Here is a 23,433-nt window from a genome sequence, read left to right on the forward strand (position 1 = left end):
CATAGGTGGGGCAAATGAGGCCACCACCAAGCTCCTGACCCTATACTGGCTGCCTGCCTCTGCTCATGCCACACTCATCAGAAAAGGAGAACCTAGCCTTCAGGACTCATTAAGAATAAGCCCCTGTTAACCATCAGAAGACCGCCTCAGGCTTGGTGGACTGGGCTAGATATTCTTTAGGACCATTTCTTAGTCTGTGAGTTGCTGCTAAGTTTTTCTTTCAAGTATGGATGATTTAAGGAGATCACCTGCTAAGTCTTTTTGAGGTTATATGTGTAAAATGGGATTACCGAGGTACATGCTTAGCGGAAGCATAGAGGATCTTTGAAAGAACCCTTTGCAGGAGGCATTGAGTACATAAATACAGACTATGTTGTTGTCCATGTACTGTTTCCTGGTTTTTAAGATTTAAGTTATTCATTTTGTTTACTTATTCATTTTGTTTTCCCTTTGCCAAGTTCCTCTAATGCTATAAAGCATTATTTCTCTAGTCTCAAAAGTTTTGCACAAGACTGCAAGATTATAATTTACCGTCTCTATAGTCTTTTAGCCTTTTTCATGGTCCAAATGCCTATTCAAAAGGCATATTTTCCTCGCAAAATGGTGGTAATTATCAGTGTGGCACTATGTTTAAAAATCACTATCATTGATCTTTAAATTTTTTTCTGTTCATAAAAATATAGCCAGAAATTCAAAGGAAGCAATAATCACTGAGCATCAACTCTGTTCCTTTGTAGAGTAACTCATTTAACACTCACAGCATCTGTAAATGTAGGTTTAACATTCATATCGGTACTTTGGCCAAGTCGTTTTATAAAATACATGAGCTTCTCTAGATCTGGTCACGCTTACAAGTTGGCAAAACCTGAGTGCAAATCTGGATCCATTTGTCTCTAAATCCTCTAGATTTCACCATCCTCTGTTGTCTAAGAAAAGAGATGAAGAATGTGAATTTGTTTTGCCCTACAAGCCTGATGTTTCTGTTCTTTAAATTTAGTTTCATATATATGAAACTTGACATAACATGTAAATTAGTGAATTAAGACTATTAAGGAAAGGACAGAAATAAGTTGAATATATAACTCAGTGAAATAACCATGGAAAAAGTAGGAATGACTTAGATAGTTTTAGGGAGCAATTGTAGTGTTTCTGTAGGATTCAGAATCCACTACTATTACCTTATAGAGATCTCCCTTATATTGCGTTACAATGATCATGCATCCCTTTGCTCTGAAACTGTAAGGTTTAATACACTGAAAATTGATATACCAATTCAAAATTATTTTTCCTTATTGAAATAAGAAGCCATTTTTTGAACTTCCTGTGAATTTGCTGCAGGACTTTTTAGTCAAAGATTATAATAATTCAAGATAATAATTCAAGAAGAAAATACATTGTTGAGACATATTTACTATGCAACTCACTGAGTTATTATTATAGCTTTCCTTACAAAGGTTAATTGGCTTCTTTTCCACATAAAAAATGTGCACATTAAAAGAGGCAACTATTAGTGCTGGCTATATGAGCAACATGGGCTTCAGTTTCAAAAACAAGCTGGCACACATAGGGTTGTGAGTTCATGAAAGTAGATGATGTGGTCATGTATGAAAATTGTGATGTATAAGTTTGTTAAAGATTCTGAGAGTGTTAGCAACACCAGACAAATAAAAGTAGACACCCCTGTGTAAGTGGAGTGTGACTGTTGCGTAAGGATCTTGGAGGGTCACTTGCTATAGGACATCCTGTGATGGGAGAGTGTTTATGTCATACTGTGTCTGATGCCCCATCAGCAAATTGTTGCTGCTGCATTGGAACATTCTCAAGATGTTTCAAAGAGCTTCTTAGGAAACCTTGGTAGCACCTACAGTTCTTACCTGGTTTTAGCTCTGAATGTTGGCAAAAAGAAAAAAAACATGATCCTTATTTATTTTATGGGGTCAACTGTTTAAAACAGAAAATGACACATGTGCCGTCCAAGAGATCATAAGGCATGTGACTTGAGTAAGGATGAACTGCTGAAAAGGATCAAAGTGATGTTGTGGAGCATAAATAACATCGGAGGAGCACAATGTGGATGGTTTCTGTGTTCTCCTCTGGGACTTCCAGAGTGGGCGACTTTGGGCAATTTATGTTATTTCCTTATCAGTTTAAATGGGGCTGGAATAAGAATAAAATGAAATGAAAATTTTACTATTTATGGTTGATAATATTTTCCATTGCATATAAAATAGTACAAAGTTAGAAGGTGCAAGTTGCATTAATAATAGCCCTAGCAAGTTATAGAAGTAAAACAGGCGTGAGCTCTATACATGAAAGATGTTAGACTGTATGAAAGGCTCCTTCTGGATCTTATTTTAACCTTGTTATTATTTCATTTCATCACTGAAAATGTGAATTTTGGTAGACCCTCCAGCAGAATATAAATCCTGCCATTCATGTGAGAACGTGGGTTGACTTCCTAACTTCTGGTTCTAGATTTCAGCTTGGCATCGTCTGGACTGCTGCAGCCATTTGGGAAGTGAACCAGCAGATGGGAGAATTTTCTGTCTTCCTTTAAAATAGGTGAAATAAATAAATAAAATGTAAAATAAAAGAGTAAATGACTGCTTTAAAAATTTGGTTGTGGTGACTAGCATTTTTTCATAACAGTTCAATCTGCCACCCGTGACACTAGAGTCCCCCATGGTTCATGTCCCAATGCTTGACTTGCAGTCCAGCTCTCTGCTAATGGTAAGGAGAAGCAAAAGGGATGATCCAAGTGCTTGGGCCCATGTTGTGAGATAGGACAGTTAGATGTGGTGACACAGTCACCTCTCAGCTGAAATGAGGAAAAGGGGTGAGCGGCTTCTTGCTTCTGCCCAGAAGTTACTTTTAACAAGACAAACGTGCTTTCCCAGCTTCCTGGGTCTCAGTTTATTAAGAGAATGGAAAGAAATGCATACTCACATTCTTCTGATGATGACTTTTTACCTTCTCACCAGTAAGCTGGACAGAATTACAGTTCTGGCTTTCTGATGGGCTTTGTCCATGCCCTCTTGTTGATAGGCCATTTTTCTTTCTGTTTACCAGAATAATGAGTAAAAGACAACACTTCCCCCACTCTTTCTCAGGTCTTTCCTCCCTTGGAGAACCCCTTCTGGTGCTGCTACAGAAGGTTTCTATCTTTCTTAACTCTTTCTTTGCTCGTTGAAATTGTCTACATGAAAATTCTTTGTGTGTGTGTGTGTGTGTGTGTGTGTGTAAGACAAGAACTAAAGTCACTTTCCTCATAACACTGTGACCCATTCTGGAGACCTGTATGAATCTGGCTCCTAGCTCCAACCAAAGCAGTGGATAGAAGATCTCTTCCATTCTATCTCTTACTTTTATTACAATTAAATAAATAACTAAATGTTTAAACTATTTGATAGTGAAGGCAGGAAAACATTGTGAAATACTCTTTAAAATTTTTCTTTATTTTTATTTGAAAGGCAGATTTACAGTGAGATCTTCCATCTGCTTGTTCACTCCCCAAACAGCTGCAATGGTTGGAACTGAACTGGGCACAATCCAGGAGCCAGAAGTTCCATGGGGTATTTCATGTGGAAGCAGGGCCCACAGACCTGAGTCATCCTCCACTGCCTTTCCAGGCACATCAGCAGGCAGCTGGATTGCGTGTGGACCCACTGGCATCCACCTACGATGGCCAGCAAAACAGGTGGAGGCTTAACTCCCTGTGCCATGGCAACAGCCCTGACTTGTGCAATCTTCTGATGAGGATTTAGTTAAAGAGAACCCAAACTGTGTCACAGTCATGGAGGCAAAATCCAGGCTCCTGAAATGTGTCTGTCCTCTCCTCCTGCTTCAGTGTGTTCTTTCAGGATGAAAGCATCCACATTTTTATTTTCTTTTACTTTCTGTAGTTAACATCTTCCAATCTACTCAATTAATACGTATCAAGTAACATTTCTGAGGATTTGTACCAGTGATCCAAAGTGACTTTACATTTCACAGTGAATTAGCAAGATATATGGTCAAACACTGACATAGTAAAATGTGTGATTGGAATAAGGTCATGTGTCTTTATAGAATGTGTTCCAGGCAACAGGTCTTGTAAGTGCGATGAAGCAGCTTTCTTTTTATTTTAATTTTATTGTTAAAATTGTTATGATATGGTTCCAGGGGATTTCCCCTTCCAGCTTCTCTTCCCCACCCCTTTGCCCTACCCACTGTTGTCTCCCATGTTATTACAGTAGTACAGACCTTCAGCAACAGTCACAAGTCCATCGTTGTGCTATATAACTGTATCATGACATTGTAGGTAGACGTGGTAGAAAGTCCAATATCCTACTGTCAAGATATATTTAAATTTTTTCATCGAGAGTCCTTCTTGAATTCAGGAGTAGAGATGAATATCGCAATGTATTTCCATTTTCCAATATGAAACCACTGCCTTTTTTTCTTTGAAGATTTATTTATTTATTTTATTGATAAGTTAGATATCCAGAGAGAAGGGGATACAGAGAGAAAGATCTTAATCCACTGGTTTACTACCCAACTGGTCACAACAGCCAGAGCTGAACAGATCCAAATCCAGGAGCCAGGAACTTCTTCCAGGTCTCCCATGCAGGTGTAGGATCTCCAGGTTTTGGCCCATCCTCAACTGCTTTCCTAGGCTATAAGCAGGGAGTTGGATGGGAGGTAGAGCAGTGGGGACATGAAACTGCACCCCTATGGGATCCTGGCTCATGCAAGGTAAGGATTTAGCCACTAGGCTAATGAACTGAGCCTTATACTGCTTTCCTTTATGGGGATCTGACAGAGTTCACTTAAGGCAAGGCAGAACAAGCCAAGAATCTGAAAGATTTGCTGTGGACCCTGATCTAGGTCACCTCTCTTTATTCACACACATCTAGAGCCCGTGCTTGGTTCATTCTAGTGAACACATGATGGAAGTTTGTGAACTGGAGCACTTCCCTTGATTTCAGGTTTAACCTAATGTTCCAATCTCCAACTTGCAAGAACCACTGGTTCAGGTTGCAATAGACTTTTAACAGTCTTCGAAAGGATGGTGTTAGCCCAGGAAGAGGAGTCCATGACCTTCTGATCCAGGGAGATCAGACCAGTAGGAAGATGTCAGCACGCTCAGCCCTACCTATCTATATGTAATTGGTCAGAACATGCCTAAAATAAGGAACTGTGTCCCTGGAACAGGCACAGGCATTTTCCCCTTTGTCATTATTGGTGTCATGGCAACGCATCACAAACTGAATGCAATAATTACATATAGTAACTGAGTACCATAAGGGAGGATTATGTAGGCTACCGGTTACATTATGTAAGGAACCTGAACCTCTGGAGGATTTTGTACTTGAAGGTCTTGGGCACAGACCCTGCAGATACCAGGAGCATCTTACGCAGGCATTAGGTTGAGCCTCAGGCTCATCTGCGTTTCCAGGAAGTCTGCTTCTCTACTCCAGGACACATTGCCTCTATGTCTGCATGTTCTTTTGAACACACCACAGACTCACCCTAACTCGGCAGTTTTAATCAATGATATGTAACATGGAGTCCCTTGCACTTACTGTCTCCCAGTAAGAGAGACAATAATGGCAATACTTTCCTTAAGTTTCATTTGTCTTTCTGGAAATTCACATCCCAGGTGAGTAAGCCCAAATTCATCTGACACATCGGCCAGACCTCCTTCTGTCAAGGCCTATTTCTCTGAGACTTGAAACATTTAGAGGAAAAAAGCAGCTCTTGTTACCAGACACATTGGCAAAGAGACAAACAGCCCACTTTGGGATTTCATGACAGTGATCCCTATCTTCTATAAGAAAGAAACTATGAGCGAACTGTTTTATTTTCAGTCTGTAACTGTCATTAAAATAATGACGCTGATTTGAAATGCCAGGGACATAGGAAAGTGGGGAAGATGACTGTGTGTATCCAGTTAAATGTTGTATCTTTCAGAAAGTCTGCTGAGGGCCGACTTGGGCTTACTGTATACATTTGTGCTCCAATCTTTTGAAAAATCGATAATTTGATCTACTCTGATTACATTTAATCAGTGAATGCATTTGAACTTGTATGTTAATAGCCTCTGGCAAAGTTTGTGAAACGCTATGAAGGGCTGCAAACAGATGAATCTATTAACCTCTATTGTAAAACGAAAAATCATCTATTTCACTAAGAAAAAACCCTCATATAATAGATATGAAGATATCTTCCCATAGCTGAAAGAATCTCTAAGAATATGCAGAGAAGGAAGAATTTTGAGGAAAGATATGTACTACCTTGTTTGGGAACAGTAACATTTATTTTCCTAAGAGGTGGGTGGAGTTTACAATTGAAAAACTGGGATGAATCTGCACATACCCTCAGGATCCTTGATTTATATGTCCTGGGTGAACTTAACACAAGTGGAGGTTGAGTCTTACATGCGTGATGTCTACTACAATAAGAGGAAGTAATGGATGACTCTTATTTTTGAAAAATATAGCATTGCAAGTCACCATCCTTTTGGAGGTAGATTGAAGGAGGCAGGACGAGTGAGGATGACCTGAAATGTACAAATGTGCTGTGTTTATTATTCCATCATTATCTGGTACTCACTCATGATGTGCCCAGTTTCAGTGAGAGCTAGACTGTTTAACCTGGGAGTTTGTCACTCCTCTGAAAAATTCATTCAGCTACAAATCGGGTTGGAAATGAAATCAATGCAAATTTACTGTTAGGAATAATTTATTCCAATTCCCCAGCTTAGCGAATGGAGTTCCAGAGAGACTAAATGACTGTTCTAGGATCACACAAACATCTACCGGCAGAGAACGTCACAAATTGGCTTTATGGCTCCCCATTCAGTACTTTTCCTATTAGTACCTTTCCTATTTTTCATGTCACATCATCTCCACAACTCCAGGTGTGCCTGTGTGTGACAGAGGTGGACTGCAAGGCCAGGAACACTGTGTGTGTTTCATCACAACCTGGGTGGAGGGGAGGCTTCCTATTACCAATAGAACCTCTGCTTACTTGTGGAAATACTAAGTATTACTTGGAGCCATAACCTAACATAAAACTACTTGGAGGTAAGCAGATCTCTTTTCAGCCTGCAGGAGTCTTTTCATGATGCTTTTGTATACATAAACACAGAGTTCCTTTGAGAAACAACAGAGGACCTTTAGCCTATGTATCTAGGATTTTCTTCTCTCTCTCTGTATTTCCCTCCTGTCCCCCCCCCCTCCATTCTTTCTTTTGTCTTCTGGATGGTTGATGATCTCTCAAGAACACAAAAGCCATCATACTACCAATCACAACTTGTTTGGTGAGTCTGGGGAAGTAGCATGGAGGAGGAACAATAGAATAGCATCTTCTTTTATACAGAACATCTAATTTTACCTGATATTTTCTCATGCATAACCTCATGATATTCTCATGATAACTTGGGAAGACACACATTTCCAATCATATGTCTTAGATACAAACTGCATATATCAAAAAGTTAGAGTAACTCCTTCTGCCCTGGGACGCGGTATGACACTGATGTCATTAAATATTTGTCACTTTTCTTATCTTCAAACTCTGTAGAGTTCACCAGGCCTGGGAGCAGCCATGACGTGGCCTCTGGCAATGTGGCGAGCTCTCAGGCAAGTAGAACCAGGTTCCTCTGTTTCCATGACTCTGCAGTGAATTCGTTGTGCATGTTTTCTAAGTTTCCCTTTCTGTGCGGTTCCTCGGGTCACAGGGTGCTTGTCTTTGGGTCTAATGCAGCTTGCTCCGCACTGTTACAGCCTTTCCAAGTCCTCCTCATGCCTCCACTTTCTATCACAACATTGAGTTGTGATAGTAATAACTATTTTACAATAAAAATAATTTTTATTATATATCCTTTTTTATTTTAGAATTAAAATTATGCGTGCTCGCAATTTCCTGTAACAAAGTCTTGGTTAGGAACAGACACCAGCTTCCATCACCAGTAAGTGGCTTGGTGATCTGCCTCAAGTGGCAACAAAGAAAAAAAAATATATCCTCATTCATTTAGAAATGAGTAAATGGACAATTTCTTTTTAAGGATCATTTATTTGAAAAGTAGAGGGAGAGAGAGAGATGGAGAAAAAGGGGGAGGATCTTGCATCCACTGTGTCACTCAACAAATGGATACAGCATTCTGGGTCTGGTTGGGTCAAAACTGGGAATGGTGTTGAGTTACCTGCATCCTGGCCTCTGGCCAGGGCATTGAGGCTGATTGGAGTCACAGTGCTTATTTATCAGCTGTGAATCCACCTCTCTGGTCATATAAGTTATTTTCTAGCTTCATTCAGCTCTCCCAAGGCCAGTTTCTGGAACTAGGAAGCAAAAACTAGTGTTCTACAAAGCCATTTGTGACTTTTCTTTTTTAAGAATATTGGGCAGTTGCTATGGCCTAGGAGACTAAACCTCTGCCTTCAGCACCACTAGCCCATATGGACACTGATGCTAGTCCTGAATGCTCCACTTCCAATCTAGTTCCCTGCCTATGGCCAGGGAAAGGAGTGAGGGATGGCCCAAGTCCAAGACCCAGGAGAAACTTCTGACTTATGGCTTCAGATCAGCTCAGCTCCAGGCATCATGCCATTTGGGGAGTGAACCAGCAAATGGAAGACGTCACTCTCTCCTCTGCCTCTGTGTAAATCTGCCTTTCAAATAAAAATGAAATACATCTATAAATAAAGAATATTTGGCAGAGTCAGAAACTAAAGGGATTCTTCAGTGATGGATGAAAGAAAACACCCATGTTGTATTTGCTATTATAAACCCAGAACTTTTGGCTAAGGAATATAGTTTCAGATCAGGCTACTTGACCCCAACTTTAACTGTAACATAAAAATTCATGCTTGCTCCTCTTCTACAGATGCAAAATTCATGTGACAAGAAGGCTGCTTCCTTGTTCAGTTGACAGTGGAGAACCTAGGATGGCTGCAGTTCATCAGAAACCCTCTTGCTTCCCTCCCTCCCACTTCCTTCCCTTGACTGACCTCCTCCATCTTCCCCAACCTACTTTCATTCTATTCTCTTTCCTTTACTGTACCTATATATGCATAAATAGGACAGACTGGCATTAGGCAACTATTAGCTTCTTGTCTAAACATTACAAAAAGGGAGACATAAACTGTTTTAGAATTTCTACTATAACCATGTCTAGGTAACAAAAATATAAAAAACATCTATGATCAAATAGTTTTGGGTTTTATTCATATTCTAATTTCTATCAATATGTATTTTTATCAAATAAATAGCTTTAAACACGTGAATAATTCAAGTGTTTGATATATTTTTTGAAATATAAAATATAGGTTGAAACATATTTACTACTGAGAGATAACATTTCCTGTCACTCTTTGAACTTCTCCCTTCTCTGTGTATTTTACATTGTTGCAATTTAATTTTTATGCAACACAGTATCTTGTCTTTTTCATTTAGTAGGGCAGCATGAACATTTTTTCCATGTAAATGTAAAGTTTCAATGGCAGTGTAGTATTATAACATGAGGATCATTATTCTTGTGTTATAGGAAAAGTAAGAATGTTGCTAATATTTTTCGATGATGAATAAAGTTTAGTAATTAAGTGCATCCTTTTTCTCTTCCTCCTTCAAATTTTATCCTGAGCCTGGAGTAGCAGAACTAAAATAATTAGATCATTAAGTAAGGCACTTTGACACACTGCCTTTTAGATAGATGGTGTCAATTCACATATTCTGTTACAGTGCATGGAAGTGTTCATTTTGGTGCAATCTCACCAGCATCTTAATGTTTGAAACTGCTATTCCATGGGGCAGAAACAAATTCATTAAAATAATTGCCTCTAGATTTTCACACTAACCATCTCAGTGTGATGCTAAACAAAACAAAGCAATTCTCACCCACTTATTGTGTAGAACAACTCTCACTTAAAATGGGATCTTAGAGTGACTATGGCAAAATTGGATTGCTTGTTGACTCTTATGGAGCCAGGAGCCACGTTGACATAGTTCATGAACAAGAAGAGAGGAAATAAGATAAAGCAAGCTGAGAAGTTAATAAAAGATGGCAGAATTTTTACTAAAATAGTCAATTTACTAAGATGTAATGCAAAAGAGATTGAGAATTAAATAACTCAGGTCTATAGAGTTATTTTCTGTTACGTGCATTTAGTTGCCATTTTATTTGCTTAACATTTGTTGAACTTCAATTATTCACTGAATCAGAATTATAAGCAATCATTGTAACCAGCAGGTCTCTTTGCTAACCCTAGAAAACTGATTTTCAGCTTGGACTCTTGATTTGGATACTCTATTTTAGATTTTTGTTGTTGTTGTTTTATTTTATTTTGACAGACTCTAACACAGAGCACTATATCTGTTTAGAGGTGTTAACTAGCTGGAAACAGTACAAACTCCACAGACATACAAGATTAAAAAAAAAAAAACAATGTGTCCTCAGGCAAGTTACCTAAATGCTTAATGCCTTGGATTCCTCATTTAGAAAAAAGCAGATAAGAATATGACCTATAGTTTGTGCTTCAAAGAAAACGAAAGGATGCATTGCCAAAGCTTAGTAATAGCACTGCATAAAAGGGCAGCAAATATGGATTGTTAGTGTAAGCATCCTCTTTAGGGGGATGTTTTGGACAGACCTTTGAGTGCGAATATGTACATCTGAGTGATATGCATGTGCCTGGATGTTTAAGGTGCATTGCTGGCCTTATGGTTCAGACTGACACTGAATGACAGAGTGGTGCTGTGTGGCAGGACAAAGGATGTCTGTGGGCCGGCTGCTCAGTTCCTCTTCATTTTCCTACTGTTTGTTCTCCAACCTATGAGAGAACCCAGTAGTTTTCATGCTTTGTATACTTTTTAGGAGATTAGCAAATGTTGCCACTTTGGAAAGCAGTCAAGGGCAGTGCTGTGTTGAAGGAAGATAGTGGACAAACTGTTTAATATCTCCAATCCACAAGTTCTTTATCTGTTGAAATGGTAAAAACGTGACCACTCTTTGTATGTCACTACGTTTGGTAAAGGAAAAATCTCTGGAGAAAAATACTAATCTGTTTGAGGTTTTGTTTCCTCTTGCGGTTATTGTTGGGATATTGGGCAACTCTTCACATGAGGCAATTTGTAACATCATTGTTGTCAATTTCTAGAAGCACAAAAATGTTTGTAAGTATCCATTAAGAAGAAATGTCCTTCAAGGGAGAGCTCTTCCTAGAAAACAAAGTATTTGTAGCAAATCTTTCCACCCCTCCCATTTTATATTCAGTGACTACTTCCATTCCCAGGCACCAGAGATAAAGGCAAGGGGAATAGTTGATAATACATCTAACTGTAACCAGAATATTTCAGATTTATTCCTAGTTAGAAAAAATCAAAGTATTTCAATATGTTCAATAGGCAGGTATTAAAGCACAACTAGCTAAGACCCTGCTGGCAGGTCTACATCTCATAGTTGAAACACAGGTTCAAGTCCTGGTTCTTCCATTTCTGATCCAGGTTTCTACTTACATAGACTGGGAGGCAGCAAAAGATGGATCAATTGATCAGATCCTGGCCAACTTTCTTGTGATCACTAGATGCATCCTCACTTTTTCTTTCTAATCTTTAGTTCTCCTAGGAAATTCTTAGATACTTTTCTTTCTCTCTTTAAAAGGTTTATTTGTTTTTATTGGAAAGGCAGATCTACGAAGAGGAGAGACAGAGAAAAGGATCTTCTATTCTCTCACTCATTCCCCGGATGGCTGCAGTGGCTGGAACTGAACCAATCAGAAATCAGGAGCCAGGTGCCTCCTCCAGGTCTTGAATGTGGGTTCAGGGTCCCAAGGCCTTCTGCCATCTTCTGCTACTCTCCCAGGCCACAATCAGAGAACTGGATGGGAAGTGGAACACTCAGGACACAAATTAGTGCCCACATGGGCTCTTGGCACTTGGAGGTAGAGGATCAGCCAATCAAGCCATCGTACCAGGCCAATTCCTTTTTTCCCCCACTGTCATTTATTTTTTGCTTTTCCTCACTTTTATCCTTTTTATCCCGGCTTCCGTAATTATTTTGCAATTATCTTTCTTAGTGCAACTTGGATAACTGAAGAGGAACCTTCTGTCTTCTGAACTATTCAAAGTTAGTTAGCTGCTAACTATTTTGGGCTGGGACAAAGAAGTGTAATGTCTGTTTTTTCATCATAGACATCTGTAGTCTTCTCTCATGGGACATCTACTTGTATCTAAAATCCATTTCTGAAAAACTGACACAAACCTCAGTTGGCCATACATTTATAAATAGTCTATATAAAAATAATAGACAGTCATATTATTTTTCTTTCCATCTATCTAAATTAAGAAAATCTTGGACCAACATGATGACTCAGTTGGCTAATCCTTCCTTCTTCTAATGGGCATCAGTTCATGTCCCAGCTACTTCACTTCCCAGCCAGCTCCCTGCACTTGGAGAAGCAGTGGAGCGTGGCCCAAAGACTGGTGACCCTAGACCCACATGGGAGACCCAAAAGAAGCTCCTGACTGCTGGATTTGGTTCGGCTCAGCTCTGGCTGTTGTGGCCATTTGGTGAATGAACAAGCAGATGATAAATCTTTCTCTCTGTCTCTTCTTCTGTCTGTTCATTTGACTTCTTTAAAAAACAAGAACTACAACAAAGCTTTGAAAAAAGAAAAGTCACTAATAGAGTAATAACCTTTCTTCTTTATGTGTCTGTAACAAATAGAGCATACTTTTGGCTTCTTGTGCAATGCTAATTTGAGGTAAAAAGTTTGAATGATCACTATGAATAACCACCTTTAGTGAAAGCATTTTGAATCTTCAGTGTATTTGAAAATATATGCAAGTTTGTTGTCTTTCTTGACAGCTCTGCCAACCCTAAAACCATAGATAGGATTTAGTCATAACCTGGCCAAAGACTAAACAAACAACATGGGAGAACAGATACCTGGGGGAGCACATTTCTTACGAGAATTATGTTCTAGAAAACTAAAATGCAGTTTTAATTTTCACAGATGTAAGTCACGTGAAAGAACAGCAAACAGAACTATGCACATTCAGTAAGGGGAGAAGCAGCAGGCAGAACTTCAGCAGGTCAGTCCACAAAAGAGAAAGATAACAGTAATTATTAGGCATCAGTTACTGGATTTCAAGGATGGAACCAGGGCTATTTTAGTCTGCTAAAAACTTAGGAGTCCCCTAAAGAACCCAACAAATATCACATCCAGTGGAAAGAATAAACAGTCACAGTTTGGCCACTAGCAATAAGACCAGAGCTTAATTCCTGGGGATCAAGAAAGGAGTCAGAGGAGGAGCAGAAGCTTGGCTGCCTGGATTTTAATTCTCTAAGATATGCCTGAAGAGTCCCTGAAATGCCAGTTACTGGCATTGGAAAGAATCCATCTCGGGGCAATACCAGCTTTGCCATGCAAGAGAGCAAAGAGACAGGTATTATTATGTGAAAAGTACATATATAGGAAGAATCTAAGAGTCTTGTGCTGCAAGAAAATTCTGCAGTTAGTAATCAGACCCTTCTCATAGGATTTCTTGGATAAGTAATTGAACGTCTCCAAGTATAAACATTTTCTAGAAAGACAGCAATACCTAGTATATGTACAATAAATAGTAGTTTATCATCACTATTGTGTATGTACATAAAGAACAGCTTAACGTTGTTAATAGTATTAGTATTGTGACAGCTTTGTGATTATTCATGGAAGTGCTGGTTCTCTTCAAAGTTTCTGAGAGGTGCCAAGCAGGATGCTCATTGGCAGGAAGTTGCTTGGGGATGGCAGGCCTTGAAAGGGAAGAGTGAAGGCGTTTTGGGTGATCGGACTGCGTCAGTCACAGGCTGTTAAAGTCTCTGAAGGTGCTCTTCTGGAAGATCTTCAGGAATTATCTGTGATGCAATTCCCTATTTCACTTCAAAAGCTTTAATGTGTAAAGTGAAAAGAAGCTGGGGATCCCATAGGTTTCCTTCTTTTAGAGATCATGAAACATCTTTGATAAAATATATAGAGGCAAGCTCTGTCCTTGGTGTCTGTCCAGAGAGTGCTGTCACAATTTTCTCTGTGTAGCCAAGACCCATCCTGCCTCAGCTCACAGTAGCCTCTCCTCACTCATTGACTCCTCTCATTCATTTACTGATTGATTGATCATTTTATTCACTTATTCCTTTTTCAACATTAATCGTTTGTACATCTACAGCCTATAAAATTCAAGAGGTTGTTGAACAAAAGAATGCTTTAATTTTCACACTAAGAATACTTAAAAACAACCTAAGTGATTTAAATATTTCCTGTATCGTAGGATACTATACTATCTGAACAAGGAAGGGAGATGCAAAATCATATTGAAGGACTACATTAAAAAACAATGCAATATATTTTTTTCCTCTTTTAAAACTCATTTTATTTTCCGTATGCTTCATACTTGGCCTGGTCCAGGAGAAAGTGGGTTAAAATTGGAAGTACTGCCTTAAGCCACAATCATCTTGCTGTGTTTTTTTCTTCTTCCTGGGGTTCACCCGTTGTTGTCTTCTCTTGGCTGCTCTGCTGCAGAGTGGCCTGATAAATGATCTGGCCTCTGGACATTAAATCTTAGACTTAGTCACATTTGAAAATGATGCCCGGGAGGATGTAATAGCTCAAGATAGCATTGAACATACTTCACAAATCAAAAAGGGAGAGAAATATTCCTTCTGGTACTTGAAAAACCAAAAAATAGGGCCCAGCATGATAGGCTAGAGGCTAAAATTCTTGCTTTGCACATGCCAGGATCCCATATGGGTGCCTATTCTAATCATGGCAGCCCTGCTTCCCATCCAGCTCCCTGCTTGTGGCCTGGGAAAGCAGTTGAGGATGGCCCAAAGCCTTGGGATCCTGCATCTGTGGGAGACCTGGAGAAGGCTTCGGGTTCCTGGCTTCAGATCGACACAGCACCGGTCATTGCAGTCGTTTGGGGAGTGAATCACCGGATGGAAGATCTTCTCTGTGTCTCCTCTCTGTATATCTGCCTTTCAAATAAAAATAAACCAAATCTTAAAAAAATAAAAACCAAGTAATATGAAAGCCTTTACAGTAAAAAACTGTCATGGGCCTCCCTGTTACCTGTTAGGATTTGGGGTTGAAGGAAGGTTCTGATTTTATTTTCTATTTCTATCACTTCTGCTTTTGTAGGAAAAAAAAGCTTTTAGATCACAAGTATAGTTGAAAACTATCAGTCTCTCACAATCTGTGCTGACTTGAAGCCAATTCTGAGTTTTTCTTTTCATGATTCTAAAATAGTTCTTAAAATTAAGCTAGTTACTACAGTAATAAAATTATCCTTGACCTAAGGATTCTATAAATTAGGACTTGAACTGGAAATGAGTTAGGCTTCTTTTATTGCTACTAATATACTTTTTAAAGTATTTATTTTTATTTGAAACGTAGAGTTAGTACAGAGACAAGGGGAGGCAGAGCGATCTTCTGTGTTGGACTCACTCCCCAAAGGACCACAGTAGAGTCTGGTACTGAGCTGGGTAGAAGCCAAGGGCTAGGAGCTCCATCAGGGTTTTCCACCTGGGTGCTGGGGGCTGAGGACCCTGAACCATCATCAGTTTCCTTCCCAGGTATATGGCAGGAAGCTGGATCAATTGGGAAGTGGGGCAGCTGGGGCATAAACCAGCACCTATATGGGATGCTGGCAATGCCGGCAGAGGGATTAGCCAGCGATGGCCCCAGAACAGTCCTGGCTATTAAAAGAATTTAAGAGAAAATTATTTTTTTGTCCTGTTACCCTATGTCTTGAATCTCATTCATTAGGCCAAGAATCCTGCTTTGGAAATTCAAGAAAAATGTCCACAATTTTTTTAAATTGTGTGGCAGTTCTGCCCAAGGCCAGGCACTAAAAACTAGGTGGTTTCCCCAAGAAACTGTTGAATTTATCTGGACAATAAGATGCTGGATACTATGCAAAGTACATGCTTGCGATGAAAGGATTATGATTGGATTTGAACTGTGATATTCCAACTAGATGGAGAAATCCACCTGGGGGGGAGGGGGCGGGGAGGGGTTAGGGCAATCCCAGAGCCTATGAATCTGTCATAAAATGAAATGTAATAAGAAAAATTATCACCTCAAGAAAAAACAATCGATAGTTTTGCAAAGATGTTTATCTGGCATCTCTGTGAATGTGAAATGCAGCTCACATGCCTAACAATAATAAAGTCATCTTATGAAAAAAACACTGGGAATGAAAAGAGACAAGTTCAGTGAAACTCGGGAGTAGACTTGGTAACAGGCAAACAGGACCTGGTCAACACATTTGGTCTTTGTGATCAGTTAATTCCCTTTGTAGTCAGTGTGTGATCGGTTTTGCTATAAACCAAATGTGTACTTTGAAAATTCAGATGTTGAAAAGCTAATCACCAGGGCAGATCACGATGCTAGCCTTGCATATCGAAGGTTCTGGGTTTGAATGCCCACTTTGTTCTGAAACAGGTTCCTGCTAAGGCATTCCTCAGGAGACAGCAGGTGTCTCACCTATGTGGGGAGGCAGCCAATGGTTTTGAAATCTCTCGCTCAAAAGAAAGTAAACACAAATGCATTTAAAAAAGAATATTTGTTTGAAAATCAGCGTGACAGAGAGCAGACGGAGAGACAGACAAACATAGGAAAGACCACTGAAACAGACACACACACACACATACACATATGAGAAAGGGAGTTAGAGAGATGACAGAGATCTTCTGTTACTTGGCCACTCCCGAGATAGCCACAATGGCCAGGGTTGGGCCAGTCTAGAGCCAGGAGCTTCTTTGAGGCTACATGTGAGTGGCAGGGATCCAATGATTTGGGTCATCTTTGCTGTGTTTTCCAGGCACATTAGCAGGGAGCCGGATTGGAAGTGGAGCAGTCAGGGCTTGAAGTAGGACCCAGATGGGATGCTGGCTTTGTAGGAGGTGGCTTTATGTGCTATGTTATAATACTGGGTCCACAGATGCATTTTAAAAATAAAATTACCAAGGTGAAGGTATTGGGAGGCAAGGTATTTGGAAAATTATTAGATACAAGGGCATGAGTGGGATTATTATCCCTATTAAAGAGTTCATACTAAGCCAGCATTCCTTGTCTTTTCATTTTGCCAGGTAAAGGTATAGCAAGTAAGCATGTTATTCTAAGTAGGCAATGAACCCACGCTAAGCACGGGATCAGGGAATCCTTTCACGGTGAACTTTCTAGACTGAAGAACCGGGAGACACAGAGTTTGTTTATAAGCCACCTAGTTCATGACATTTTGCTATCAGAGTCGGGAAACGCACACACACACACAGTGTTCAAAAATTTAATGAAGATATCTTGTGGAAATATATATAAGAGCTTCATATGTTTTCTTGTACCAACTTTTGATTGTGTGAATAGCATGTAATTTGAGAGACTGAAAGGTATAAGACATCAAAATTGAGAAGAGCACCTGCAGAGAACAACAAGAATTTGTAAAGTTGAAGCAAGAACAAGCAGCAACTTTATGAAGACTTGGAATCTGAAATCATTGACACTTTACAAAAATTTTATGTAAACAATCAATGCCCCCAAAGAAATCAGCAATTGTCTTAAGAAACTACAAGAAAATGTTGATAAAACCCAAAATCCAAATCAATTGCCAAGAAAGAAATGATCCTTTTTGTGCCCAAACAGAAGCAGACCAACAATTAATGGCAGAAACAATATCTGATACTATAGAGCTTTCCGTTGGGGGAATCCTACAAAAATCTGACTGAAAATTCAAATGAATCCAACTTCCTGCTCATACACAAACTGCCATGGCCAGATCAGTTGGGAGGAGAGTATATATTTCACAGGAGATTTAAAACAAGTGCTATCAAGATCCTGAGTCTTTGTTTTGTTTGGTCTTTGAAGAATTGGAAGAGGAGATAAAGCGTGGCTGGAACAGTATGATCCTGACAACCAGGCAAAAGCAAAGCAGCAGCTCTCAAGTGCGAGTGAAGCCATCAGAGAACACACGCCCGGTAAGAACAAAGGCATGTGATGTTTTTGCTTTTGTTTTTATTGTTTTTGTGTTTGATGCTAAAGTCAATTTCTTGTTGCTTTTCTGGAGGGCCAAATCATGCTGACATCTGCTTCTTCGGAGAGTGTTTGAAAAAAGTTAACTGAACTTTTGCAGAAAAATGCCTGGGAAAGCCTGCCCGGGAATTTCTGCTGCACCAAGACCGTATGCGTGTTCATTTCTCATTAAACGTGAGTGTTCTTACAGGACTTTGAATGCAAAGATGAAGTGTGTGCCGTACAATCCTTACTTGGCTTCTTATGCTTTCTTTTTGTTTCCTAATCATAAAAGTCTAAGGAGCACTCACTTTTTTCTCTTAAATATGTGAAAAGGTATCATGGATATTATTAAATTTCTCGGACTCCCCTCACCCAGTTCCTTAAAGATGGACTAAATAGCTCATGTTAGTGATTCCAAAAAGGATTTGAATTGATGGAGCTTATGTAGAGAAATGAAGTTTATTTGTTATATTTGGATTTCATTTTCCACAAGATTTTATACCTCTTCATATATATATTCATATATATATATATATATATCTGATATATATAGATAACATACATATTGTGTGTAGATAATATAGTACATATATTTTAGGTGTATTAGTTGCATGTGACTACAGCTTAAAACAACAAAGATTATTCTATCTAATTATAATAGGTTAACACGACATCCTTCTAACAATAATCTGTTTCTGTGGGTAGGGTGCCCAGGGGCTGCTCAACTTGGGGTTATAGCCTAGGGTCTCCCACAAGAAGGCTATGCAGGTGCCAGCTAGACTGTTAATTTCTGAGGGATTCACTGGGGTGGGGAGACCTGCTTCCAGGTGCCACGTCTCTGGGATGTTGGTAAGTGGCCTGTCTTTGTTACAGGCTGTTGGCATGCGGTTTAAGTTCTTCATTGTCCTTCAGGAACAAGTCTGCTTAGATTTATTAAGATCAATAGAGAGAGTATTTTACAAGTTAAGTCAAAAAAATCTGCCCTTTTAAATTGTTATTTATCTATTTTACTCTTACAGGGAAGTGTGATCAAATGCTCTTTCTTTAACTGTGTGACAATGCCTGCTATGTTACTTTGTAAAATCCGAACTTGAAGGTGAAGACATTTGTAAAAAGATATTCAGACATGAGACCAGGACAGGAAGTTGGTCAGTTGCTTAGAACAGAAGCTAGAATAGAGACCAAGAAAACCAAGAAGAGAAAGACCATTAATACTAAAATGTAAATGCTGTTTTATGTAATAAGCTAGAAAAAGCATTCGACTGGAGATTGGAATTGAGTAATTGTATCTTTGATACAACATCAGGAATAGTTTAATTACACCGAGTAGAGTTATAGTGGTGTGTGTGTGTGTGTGTGTGTGTGTGTGTAGGGGGATAGGAGAGAAAGGGAGAAGACATAATGAGATTTCTTAGCTTTACAGACAAAGATTGTCCAGCTATTTATTCACTGGTTTTAATTATTCCAGTCTTCTCTCCTGACAAGTGATATCCAAGGACAGCCAATAACCAAGCTACTGACCAGGACAAGCAATAAAGCTTAGGTCTTCTGACCGCAGCCCAGGCTTTGTCTCCCTCTGTACTTACTAAAGAGCAACAGGATGAGTCAGTGGTGATGGGTAGTGCTGGACAAATAAACTGATCCAAAATTATCAGGTGATGGATTTAAGGATGATTTCTTTCTGATACCCATCCATTTCAATTTTGAAATTACAATCAGTTACATTGATATTAGAAAAATTTAGTGAATGTTATTTAAAGTTGATTCTGAAATTCCATGGCATTCTGCTTAAATACTTTTAAAATTGCATTTAACCCTACTGCTCTCAGATGATTTCATATTGTGTATGACTGCTCATAGACTAATAAATGTCTACCAAGAGAAGGCTGGCTATCGTTAGGTTAAAAGATTAGCATCAAGTATATAGTGAAATATTGATGTTTTCTAACTTCTAGTTCTCCTATCCTCAATCCCACATGTTTCACTTCTTGAGTTCCTCAGAGAAGGCATACTCATGACGTGTGTGTGTGTGTGCACACATGCTTTCAATTGGGTTACGTGTTAGTCAGAGTTTGGCATCAAGAGACTCATCTCACATTGTTAATCACCATGTTATTTGCCTGAATTAAGTTGTGGTTGGAATCATTGTCTTAGACGTGTACTGTGAGATGAGGCACTGTGATTTCTCTAAGTGGCTGCTGTCTGCATTGTTCAGATTTGGGATTGGTGCTAACATCACTCTGAGTCAAATTCCTCCACAGAAATAAAAAAATTTCTTCAGAATCTTGGCTTCATAAATCCCTCAATTTAGAGAATTTAATGCAAATATCAAGAATTACACAAGCTACAAGCCATGTTTTTTTTTTTTTTCTATGAAACTCAGAGCTTCCTATTTTGGAATTAAAGTATCAACAAATACAATCAAATGTGTAACATTATTTTTCTTAAAAAGTCATTTTACTTATTTGAAAGAGAGAGAGAGCACTAGTAAGAGAGAAAGAGAGAGAGAGAGAGAGAATGAGAGAGTAGGTCAGAGTCTTCCGTCATCTGGTTCACTCCCCCAATGCCCACAACCGTCAGGGCTGAGCCAAGTTGAAAGCAGGAGCTAGAAGGTTCTTCCAGGTTTTCCACATAAGAATAGGAGCCCAAGTACTTGGGGTGTCTTCTGTTGCTTTGCCAGGAACATGAGCAGGGAGTTAAATCATGATTTTGTAGCCAGAAAACAACCTGGGGCTCATGTAGCAATGCCAGAACAATGTGTTTAACCCCTCTGCCATAGCACAACAAAGTAGCATTGTTCTTAATTTCTGGAGCCTAACAGGACATTTTAAAACATGGCTTTATTATAGTTCAACATGACAAGTTTGAGCAGATGGAACATAGGAAGACAAGTTGTGGTTATTTTCAAAGCAATGCTATTTTCTTGAGTACCAATCACTCTGTTGGACTTTGGAAAACATCATCAAAGCAGAACTATGGGAAAAGAAGCCTGTAAATTGAGCCTTCTTGAAAAACCATTGCAAGTAAAGTGATTCATTTAAAACCAGGAGGTCTCTTAGGAACTTCTATTGTTGGTAATCAAGGTGACAAGACTTTGGAAACTAAATTATGCTTAAATGAGTTTCTGATGTGGCTCTAATCCTTTAAATATCTCCCAGAGCAGGTCTACACTGACGGCAGAATTAAAAGGTTAATTTTCTTGCAATGTTGTGTTATCTCTGAGTTGAGTTTCGGTAAGGGAGAAACTAAAATTCCCAAGTTAAAACTATTAGAAATTGAATGATATTGAAAGGGAAGGGAGTTAACACCTCCCAATGCAGTTCCAAAGACAGGAAAATAGTGTTACTGAAGGAAGACCCTAATTCCAGCTGAAATAGAGGAGTTAGGTAAATATGGAGGTAACCATTGTGGAAGTAGTTTCCTGGCATTTATGCCCCATTAATTCACATGAACACACCATTTTGTGAATGGTATGGTTCAAATCTGTGGGAAAATAAAAATTCTTGTGTTTTTATTGATGTACCAGAGTTACAAAGAGAGGGCAATACTTTCCAGGTCTCCACAACAGCTATGTCTAAGTCAGGCCAAACCCAGGAGCCGGGAGTTTCGTCCAGGTCTCCCCCATGGTTAGCAGGGAATCAAGCACTTGGTCCATTTTTCACTAATTTCCCAGATCATTTGAAGGAGCTGCACTTCAATAGATCCATCAGTGCATGAGCTGGCATCTGACTGCGATGCTGGCATTTCACTTGATGTTTCTGCCCCCTAGGCCACCAGGCCAGTCCCTCTTTTTTTTTTTTAAAAAAAGATTTATTTATTTTTATTGCCAAGTCAGATATACAGAGAAGAGGAGAGACAGAGAGGAAGATCTTCTGTCCAATGATTCACTCCACAAGTGAGCGCAATGGCTGGAACCTGGAACCTCTTCTGGGTCTCCCACACGGGTGCAGAGTCCCAATGCATTGGGCCGTCCTCGACTGCTTTCCCAGGCCACAAGCAGGAAGCTGGATGGGAAGTGGAGCTGCCGGGATTAGAACCGGCGCCCATATGGGATCCTGGGGCTTTCAAGGCGAGGACTTTAGCCGCTAGGCCACGCTGCTGGGCCCACATGCCAGTCCCTCTTCAAGTTTTGGACTGTGTGGCAATAGCAAGCCTGGCCCACAAGACACATATTCATGATGAATCTTATGGACATATCAATTTTACAACCAAATCCAGAGCTGAAACAGTTCAGTGAAAAAAAAGTTAGGGAATATTAAATCATAAAATATAGCTTATATATATATATATATATATATATATATATATATATATATATATTTATACATATATATTTTACCTTGAGAACACATACTTCCTTTTTTAGGCATTATAGCAAAAAAAAGAATGAGAGTCGCCTTTTACAATAAAAGAAATACCAGGTTGGCTCAACATTTTCTTTTTAAGAAAACATTCATTTTTATTGGAAATATTTACAGAGAGAAGGAAAAATAGAGAAACAAATCTATCTGTTGATTCACTCCCCAGATGGCCACAGTGGCTGGAGCTGAACCAATCTGAAGCCAGGAGCCATGTTGGCAATGCCAGCGTCGCCACGTACCCCGAGCCGAGCGGAGGGACTAGGGTTACACAAAAGACAATACGCAGAGAGCCAACACAAGACAACACGCAGTACACCGAATGCCAATCAATGATAGATTGATCTTTATTGCAACTCCAGGCTTTCTTTTATACTCTGCTTAGCTCCTCCCAGTGTTTATCCAATCCTCAAGTGGCCACCCTAAATCCTTCAAGTTCCTCCCAGTAGTGGCCACCCTAAATCCCTTGAGTTCCTCCCAGTGTTTATCCAATCCTCTAGTGGCCACCGTAAATCCTTGAGTTCCTCCCAGTGTTTATCCAATCCCTTGGCAGATAACTTGACAAATAGGAAGTAGGAAGTTGCGTTTAAGCCAGTGGCTAGATGTATCAGGCCAAAATTGCTCATCCTGTTACCCTCTGAGAAACAAGCTAAGCTGTGGAGTTAATCCTTGGGAGACTGGGGCCTGCAGAGCCAGGAGCTCCCTCAGGGTCTCCCACATTAGTGTGCAGGGTCCCAAGACTTTGGACCTGAGAAAACAGCTGAGAGCTATCTATCTAGCTAGATAATTCTGAATCCACATACGTCAGTTTTACCCATATCTTAAAAACTATTCATCCCTATGATAACTCTATGTGCTGCTATGCGCTTAGCTCACTCTCAGCAGAACAGATCTGGGGAAGATACCTGTGCAGGCCTTAAAATATGTTCAAGATAGTGTGGGAAGAGAAGAGAAGACACGGTTCCTAGATAACTAACGTTTGGTTTATGATAGGAGCACAATAGACGGTCCCTGGGATCAGCAAACACCTTGCTCAGTGTAGAGAA

Source organism: Ochotona princeps, chromosome 23, assembly GCF_030435755.1.
Source record: "Ochotona princeps isolate mOchPri1 chromosome 23, mOchPri1.hap1, whole genome shotgun sequence".
In the NCBI taxonomy this organism is placed as follows: Eukaryota; Metazoa; Chordata; class Mammalia; order Lagomorpha; family Ochotonidae; genus Ochotona; species Ochotona princeps.